Here is a 9,661-nt window from a genome sequence, read left to right on the forward strand (position 1 = left end):
ATCGACATGTGCCACCCAAGAAGAATGCACAGCGTCACTTCTCTGCCCCAAATGCATAACCGCAGCCTAATCATGAGAAAATATCAAGCAAACCCAAATTAAGAGACACGCCACAAAAATAGCTGGACAGTATCCTTCAAAAATGTCAAGATCACAAAGACAAAAAAACCCCCCGAAGAGTCCTCGGATTGAAGAACACTAAATAACAACATAGGATCTTGGATTGGATCCTGAGCTAGAAAAAGGATAGCCCGTGGGTAAACTGGGGAAAATCAAATAAGGTCTAAAGAGTATTTAACTGTAGCGTGTGGATGTTAATTTTCTGGTTTCAGTAATTACACTATGGTTACGTAAATTCCTAACTTTAGGGGAAACTCGGTGAAGGGTATACGGGAGTTCTCAATTCTATTTCTGTAAATTTTCTGAAAGTTTAAAATTATTTCAAATTCAGGGATGCCTGGGTGGCTCAGTCGGTTAAGCCGCTGCCTTCGGCTCAGGTCATGATCCCAGAGTCCTGGGATCGAGTCCCGCATCCGGCTCCTTGCTCAGCGGGGAGCCTGCTTCTCTCTCTACCTCTGCCTGCCTGCCACTTTGCCTGCTTGTGTGCTCTCTCTCTCTCTGACAAATAAATAAATAAATAAAACCTTTAAGAAAATTACTTCAAATTCAAAGCTAAAAATCGCTTACTATAGGAACCTGGGTGGCTCAATCTATTAAGCATCTGACTCTTTTTTTTTTTAAAGATTTTATTTATTTATTTGACAGAGAGATCACAAGTAGGCAGAGAGGCAGGCAGAGAGAGAGAGGAGGAAGCAGGCTCCCTGCTGAGCAGAGAGCCTGATGCGGGACTCGATCCCAGGATCCTTCGGCTCAGGCAGCGGCTTAACCTACTGAGCCACCCAGGCGCCCTAAGCATCTGACTCTTGATTTTGGCTCAGGTGGTGATCTCAGGGTCCTGAGACTGAAGCCCACGTTGAGATTTGAGCCCTGCGTTGGATTCCTCTCTCAGCAGGGAATCTGCTTGAAGATTTTTCTCCCTCTTCCCCCATCAAATAAATAAATAAATAAATATTTTTAAAAAATAGTTTAAGAACAAAGGAGGAGAGGTAGTGGATTATTCAGCCAATTATGGTGAGACAATTAGTTAACCATTTGGAGAAACTATTTTTATTATATGTATATATGTTTTATATTTATAACAATGTAATTCATACCATTTACCAAAATAAATCCCATGTGGATTAAACTAAGCAACAAATAAGGACAGAAAATTACATATTCATGGGGCACCTGGCTGGCTCAGTTGGAGGAGTATGAAACTCTTTTTTTTTTTTTTAAGATTATATTAATTTATTTGACACAGGGAGTGGGGGAGAGAGCAAGCACAAGCAGGGGGAGGGGCAGGCAGAAGGAGAAGCAGGCACCCCGCTGAGCAAGGAACCCTCATCTGGGGCTCTATCCCAGGACTCAGGGCTCACCACCTGAGCCGAAGGCAGCCGCTTAACTGACTGAGCTCCCCAGGCGCCCAGGAGAAGCTTGCAACTCTTGATCTTGGGATTGTGAGCTCGAGCCCCAGTTTGGGTGTAGAGATTACTTAAAATAAATAAACATTAAAAAAAAAAAAGATTACAGGGGCACCTGGGTGGCTCAGTCATTAAGCCGCTGCCTTCAGCTCAGGTCATGATCCCCGGAGTCCTGGGATCGAGCCCCACATCGGTCTCTCTGCTCAGCAGGGAGCCTGCTTCCCCCTCTCTCTGTCTCTGCCTACCTCTCTGCCTACTTGTGATCTCTGTCTGTCAAATAAATAAATAAAATCTTTTTAAAAAGAAAAGAAAGCATAGGCTCAAGAATCAGGCCAGGTTCAGATTCTCTCTGGTACATACCAGCTGTGTGACCCTAAGGGTTACTCAAGTTGTCTGTGCCGCGGTGTCCCATCTACAAGATGGGTAAGAAGAGGAATGGACCTCAGCATGAGGGTGTCATGAAGATTCAATTAGCTAAGATTTGAAATGCATTTGGAGGAACACCTGACACCTGGTAAGTGCCACATAAAAGTTTCCTAACTCGAATAGAAATTATACCTGGCCTTTCAAAATAGATCGTGAGAACAAAAATCACTTTACTCTCTGCATTAAGATTGGGAAATGTGGTATCATTTTTAGCTCCGTTAAGCCCTGACCAGCCCCTGGGAATCAACCCATGCCCTCTGCCCTGGGCCTAGAGACCCAAAGCCTCATTCACGCAGAAATTTTCTAAGCGATGCAATGGGCTGGAGATGGGAGAGGGAGGGGAAGGAGCTGAGGGCCCTGTGATCACATTAGAATTGAAGCAAATACAAGGAAGTGATTTCAGACAGATTTGCTAATGAATTATTAACCTTAGCGCCGTGACAGTATATCCGCGGAGTAAATCATGTTGGGCTAAATAACCCAAATTTACTTACAACTAAGAAGGAAACAAGAGACTACTCCTCAGTTGTAGAAAAACAATTCCCCATAGATCATGAAGCCTTTCACGAAGATGGTAACAGATTGCTCTCCCGCCGAGAAGAGAGATTGCCCGGCAGCAAGAGAGCTCATGGGGAGCTCTGGGGGACTGTCGGACACACGTGATCCAGACCCAAGGTTTATATTCAGCTGGTTTCCCTGGTACAGCAAACCTCCTGGGGTCTGTTCTGATTGCTCCTGCCCATGCCATATTTCCTATTTAATATTTTTAATATCCCTTCTGTTTGGGACCACGGTTACTTGATTTTGAGGCTGTTTCCATGCACTGGTAGATAATTAAGTGAAATTCAAGAGACACCAAAAATAAAAGTTGTTCAAGTTGTCAGGTTCCCTTCCCAGAGCACTGGTTGCTAAGCAACCACTTGGCTTCTGAACTTTGACCCAAGCTGGTGACCATATCTTAACTTTTCTTTCTTTTTGGCACAGTTCATTTGGACGTGAATGCATGTTTAGCTTAATTCTCTTAAGAAGTTAGGATGAATTGGGATCTGGTCATTTCCTTAAGCAATAAAGATATTGTAGTGACTCTGCCTTTCTAAAAATTATGGATGAAAACATGCTAAACCACACAAAAAGGGGATCATCAAGATCCAGAATTTGGAGAGTATAGAGAAGGCGGTGTGAAAAACGAGCTAGCTCTCTTTGTGATTGTGAAGGGAATGTGAGGAATGAGCCAAGAGAACCGGATCTTAAAATTTGGAGGGTATGAAGTGAAGGGACATGGCAGGAATAGCAAAAATGAAATCTTTGAAGACTTTGCTTTATGAACAGAGTGACTCTGGGAGATGTGTCAGAGGTCTCCGGAGTTGTCCTCTGCTCAGTCTTCCAGCAGACATGATTCACTAAGGAGAGTTTTTTTTTTTTTAAAAAAGATTTTATTTATTTATTTGACAGAGAGAGATTACAAGTAGGCAGAGAGGCAAGCAGAGAGAGAGAGGAGGAAGCAGGCTCCCTGCTGAGCAGAGAGCCCGATGCGGGACTCGATCCCAGGACCCTGAGATCATGACCTGAGCCGAAGGCATCGGCTTAACCCACTGAGCCACCCAGGTGCCCAACTAAGGAGAGTTTTAAAGATTTTATTTATTTATTTGACAGACAGAGATCACAAGTAGGCAGAGAGGCAGGCAGAGAGAGAGGAAGGGAAGCAGCAGAGAGCCTGATACAGGGCTCGATCCCAAGACCCTGGGATCATGACCTGAGCCAGATGCAGAGGCTTTAACCCACTGAGCCACCCAGGTGCCCCAACTAAGGAGAGTTTAATGAAAAAACTGTTGTTTACAAATTGGGAGGCATAGTTCAGGGAAGCCAGGAAGAGATCGTATGGCACTCATGAGCTAGCAATGGTGGGGGATCTCTTCTCACCCCAGGTCTGAAGGAGCAAGGGGAGGCAGTGATTATTAGAATTAGGGGTGATTTGGGCTGGTTCAGGCTGCATTTTGTTGGGCTTGGCTAACAACCCACCCCCACAGTCAGTGACCAGTGGTAATTGGGAAATGGTAATTGATGGTAATTGGTTAATACCCCAGACCCTCCTCCCCTCACATGGGATAACTGAAACATGTTCTGTTCTGGTTTTCAGTGGAGCTTAAATCCATCTGGCAGGTGATCTGATAACAAGCCCTTTATTGGTCGTCTGTCACAAATAGGGAAAGCAAGTCTTAAATCCCTGGAGAGGGGAGCGCCCTGGGCAAGGCTACCAGGCAGTAGCTGTGGCCTTTAGTTAAGAGATGCCGCCAGGGGGTACCTGGGGGGCAGAGTTGTTTAAGCATCCTACTTGGTTTCGGCCCAGGTCATGATCTCAGGGTCATGAGATCAAGCCCTGTGCTGGGCTCTGTGCTCTGTGCAAAGTCGGCTTGTTCCTTCCCTCTGCGCCTCTCCCCACTTGCATTCTCTCTCTCTGAAACGGAAAAAAAAAAAAAAAATCTTAAAAAAAAAAAAAAGCTGCAGCCAATTCTACGGCACCTGCAGTGGGAGGGATCTGGGGAACAATGATAGGAATACCCCAGCCTCACCCTTCAGTGTCGGCATCTCCTCTCCCGAGCGCATCCTCTGAAGCTAGAGAAGCCTTCTGTGCTCACAGGTAGGACAAAGCCCTGGAGAATGAACCTTACTCAAGGACTCGGATGATCAAGGATTGTCAAGGACCAGCTGATCTCCACTTCCTGGCACTCACAGTCTTCTGGAAACCCTTCCTGGAGTTCTAAAGTGGGGTTCAACTTACATATGGCAGAAGGGATGGGCATCACTTCTGAGATTAGGCTATAGGAAGGCTGGTTTCCAGCTTGGGAATATCCTCTCTTGCTTTCTCACTCGATGTGAGGGAAGCCGTGTCATGTGCTGCCCTGTGGAGGGGTCCCCCTGGCAAGGAACTGAAGGAAACCTCTGGCCAATAGCCAGGGAGAAACTGACTGCCAGCAACTGTGCAAAGGAGCTCAGAAGTAGATGCCTCCCCAGCTGAGTCTTTCAAGGAGTCCACAGCCCTGGCTGACAGCTTGACTTGCAACCTCAAATGAGACATCTCAAGCCAGAGGTACCCAACACACTGTGCCTGGATTTCTGATCCCCAGAAACTGTAAGACAATAAAAGTTTATTATTTTTAAGCTGCTAAGTTTGGGGGCAATTTGGTGTACCAAGATAGATGACTAATACATTAGTTCTCTTCCCTGCTTTCCTACTGGTATTTTTTCCTTTCCCCAAATGAACTACTTGCCCTCCAATCCTCGACTCAGATCTGTTTCTGGGGACTGACCAAACCAAGAAAACACACACACGAGGGAGGAGGCTCAGGGAGAGGGCAAGAGGAAGGAACTTCTTAAAGTCCTGCTCTGGGCTGGTAAACCTTGATTCTGGGTCTAGTGCTGAAAGCCTCACTTCCCACCGGGGGAGTCACTGGGGGAAGCAGCAGAGTGAGTGCTGGGTTCGAAGACAGAGAACCTGGCTTTGGGCATCCCCTCTACCAGTTCTGGAATGGCAGAGAAGGTCTGTAGTACTTCAGGGACTAAGTTCTCACCTGAAGAGCTCTAACTGAGCTTAAAGTCAGTGACCAAGGCTTTGGAAACTTGCAGCTTCCGCAAATGAGTCATTACTATGAGCAAAATGGCCATGGGTGCCCCAGTCACAAATCACATGACTGGCCATCTGACCCTCAAATGGCCCATGACTTTGAAGCTGAGTCACTGGGCTTCCAGGCCGATCGACTTGGGAACAAATTCTCTTCTCTGCCTGGAATGACTGCTGAGTGCTCTTGGAAAGGAGACGGGAGCACAGCCCGCCCCAGTGAGAGCCCGTGTCCGCAGCTCTGTCAAACAGAATTGTGTCCCAAGGTCTTTTAAAAATAATCCAATTTTGAGATGTTTACATACAAACTGGGGAATGAATGGAGGTATTATGCCCATAACAGAAACTGCTCTTAAACAAAAAGGCGCCATTTACGTCCATTTCCAAGGACGGGCTGTGGGCTCTGTGACTGGAACTGGGTCTGAGTGCCTTGTGAGTCGATGGATGGACTTTGCTGGCGGGTTTTGTTGGGCCTGTCAATCAGGCTTGCTGGGGAAGGAGCATGCTTTGTGCTGAAGACTCCAGTTCGCTCGGTTCTGGGAGCTTCTCCACCGCCCTGCTTATCTCCTTCGTCCTGGGTGCCTGGTTTTTTCCAGTAGATGGAAGATCCACTTTAAGGAAATCACTTTTTCTTTGTAATCAAGGCTTGTAACACGTTTCTGTGGCTTCTTCAGCATCCCTTTTAATCCTTGTTAAGAGCCTATGGGGCAGGGGTGGGGATGCGTTTGAGTGGAGCATGTCACACACACACACACACACACACACATATCACAGATCACCCTCAGTCATTGCCTGGGTGGATCTGTCACCACCAACATCATTTCAGGGCACACCTGCCATTACTGCATAAGTCGGAAGGCCCTCTGGGAGGGCTGAAGAATGGATGGTTTTGAGGGCTGACTGTGTGCCAAGGACCGCTCTCTCTGTTATTTCCCTTGTGTGCATGAGAAAACAGAAGCTCAGGGAGATGGAGGTAGTTGACCAAGGTTGCGGAGCTGATCAGGGCTGGAAAGGGCATTCAAACTGTTGTGTCCCATGCTGTAATTGTGCCTTCCAAATGCTTCCACAGCTATAGCAAATATGAGTAGAGAAACATGTTAACTGCTACTACTATTACCCCTTCCATACCCTTCCCCCCACATACCCACAGCGATGTATGGTACACTGCAGAAGTGTGATCGTCATTCAACAAATATTCGCATCCCACGTGCCTCCCTGGGGCTCTTGGCTCTGAGGATTCTGGCTTGGCCATGCACTTTGCTTTGGCCGACGGGATGTTAGGAGATGTGATATCAGCGGAGGCTTGAGGTGTGCTTACCTGGGTGATCTTGCCCTTTTGTGCCCCTACCTTTCATCCAGAAAGAATATGCTTCGGGCAGTTGTTGGTTGTGAACAAGAGAAAAATGCCTATTGCTGTTTGCCTGATACTTGTAGTTATTTGTTATGTGGCAGAAGCTGACTAATACAAGAAGCGAAACGTGAGAAATCGTAAAACCTCTGTTTTACGGTTTCAAAAGTGTATTCCTTTATGTAATCCATCCATCCAAACATTTATTATGCCTGCATTATGACCATTGCCTGCATCAATTTCAGCAGCTGCTGGAACAAACTGCGACAAATTTAGCAGCTTAAAAGTACGCACAGGTATGATCTCCCAGTCCTGTAGGTCAGAAGTCAGGTGCAGCATGGCTCAGTGGGGTTTTCTGCTTGGAGGTTGACAAGGCCAAAACCCAGATGTCAGCAGGACTGTGGTTGTTTCTGGGGGCTCTGAGGATAAATCCAAGGCCCAGTTCAGTCAGGTTGTCCCTGAATTCAGTTGCTGGCCGCTATAGGAGTTAGATCTCTGTTTCCTTGCTGACTGTCAGCTAAGGGTTGGTCTCTGCTACTGGAAGCTGCTGCGTTCCTTCTCCTGTTATCCCTGTGGATGCTCCATCAAAGGTGGCTTGAGTACTTTTCATGCTTTGACTCTCTCAAGCTTCCTGTCCTGCTGCATCTCTGCGGTGGCAGTGGGCGGGCGGGCTTACCAAGTCTGATGCGCACTCCGCCATCACGGAGCTTACATTCTCTAGAAGAGACAGGCAATAGACATCCCACATAGAAGGATAAATACAGTTGTGTTGAGTGCTGGGAAGGAAATAGGGAAATGTGATGGAATCAAGGAGGGAGTTTCTGGAGGTAGGGACATTAACTCTGCTGGTCATCCTGAAAATTCTGCGAACCGTGAAGGGTATGCTTGATAAGGGCGTGGCTTCCGCTAACAGATGAAGAAACAGAGGCTCCAGTCTATTCTTAGGGCTCCTCCTGCCATGCTTACCTATGTGTGTCTGCCATTAATTGCCAGTCCTGATCTGAGTGTGTACAGGGAGTGGCTATGACCCCTTCCCTACCTGCCTCCTCAGGTGCCTTGTGATGCTATAAATAGAGAAGAGGCAAGAAAGATGGAAAAGCTGTCTACATGTTGTGGCTGACACTTTCCAAAGCAAGGTGGCGTTGGGAGAATGCATGGTTGAGTGTACCTAGGAGATTGTTGGCCTTACGGTGGCTCTGCTGTGCTGGGGGACTGATATCCTGCGTTCCTGCTGGAGAGAAGCTGGGGGAATCCCATTCTTTTGTCTGAAATATGATGCACAAGGGTGTCTTGTGACCTGGAGGAAACTTTTCTTCCCCTAACAACTCAAGAGGCCTTCTGCAATGCAGAATGGAGTTGGCATTGGTTAGCACAAAGGTCAATCCCCAACTCTTTCCTCTCCAGGGAGACCAAAACCCAGGCCTTTTATCCCTCCAAACTGTAGGCTGGTGGCCTGAGTGGTATGTGGAAAAATACTCAGGACTTGGAGCTGAAGGAGGTGGCTATTTCCTCCTAGGTAGAGTCAAAAGAGCACCGGCTGGGGAGTCCACAGACCAGGGGACAGGGTCTCACCATGCCCTAGACCACGGTCTCTGGAACTGGTCCCTTGGATTCAGCCCTGGCCCATCAGCTCTGTGACCTTGAGTAAAATCTTTAATTTTGTTGAGTCTCAACTCTAAAATGGGCACTGTAAGGGTGCCTGGCTCCTGGGCTGGCAGGGCAATCCATAGGCCGCACTGCAGCAGATACTCTGGAGCCCTCCTGTGATTCTCTTGACCCTCTTGTCCCCTCTGCAGGTTTTCTGGGTGGTTCCAGCATGCCTGTGGCCTCCTTCCTCCAGCGCCTGTGACCCTCTCTGCCCAGTCAGACCCTCTCCTACACGAGGCTGGTTAGCTCCAACGCAGGGCACTGAGAAGTGCAGGGGAGTGATGTTTCAGGATGACTCTCAGCCAATGAGGGATTAGAGTTGGTGGATAAATCTCACTGTCCAGTAGAATCATTCTCAGTTGTGCAACATAGAGTTCCCCGAATTGTCCCCAGTGTGGACCGAATCCCAGGTGCCTGTTCAACTGGCTTTCCTCCCTTCCCTGTCTCTTTCCTTATTCTCTCACTGTGCTTCCTGGGATCACCTCCCAAGTAAACTACCTGCACCCAGATCCTTGACTCGGGGCCCACTTTGGGCGAACCCAACAAGACGGGCTTCATGCCAAGCCTGGCACTTAACAAGTACTCTGCAAGCAGTACTTACTGTTAGACTGTTAGTACTCCTACTACCACCCTGGACGGCATCCCTGTGATATTGAGGGGTTGCCCTGTCCCCTCTCTCAGTCAGGGCCCAGCTTTGGAGAGTGCGAGATCTCCTGCGAGTTAGGGGGTGGCTGGCCGAGGGCATCACCCCCTTCCTGAGTTCAGCTTCCTCCCTGGCCCATCACGTCTCAGGGAGCTCAGCTGGCATTGGAAAGAGTGTGTCTTTTCTCTGGCCATCATTTCTGGGTCCTCCCCCAGCGCCAGGCGCTGTGGCTCAGGCCTGGGGCTAAGAGAATCTACCAGCTACTTATGTGGCTGAACCATAGTTTCTTCCTCCGTACGGTGGGGGTCATTGAGAGCCTAGGGTTGTTGTCTTAGTTTGTTCGGGCTGGATGACTCATAAACAACAGACACTTCTTTCTCTCCGTTCTGGAGCATGGGGCCAGCATGGTCAGGTTCCAGTGAGGGATCCTCCTCTGTTGCAGACTTCTGACTTCTCTC

This window comes from Neovison vison, chromosome 8 (genome assembly GCF_020171115.1).
Source record: "Neovison vison isolate M4711 chromosome 8, ASM_NN_V1, whole genome shotgun sequence".
In the NCBI taxonomy this organism is placed as follows: domain Eukaryota; kingdom Metazoa; phylum Chordata; class Mammalia; order Carnivora; family Mustelidae; genus Neogale; species Neogale vison.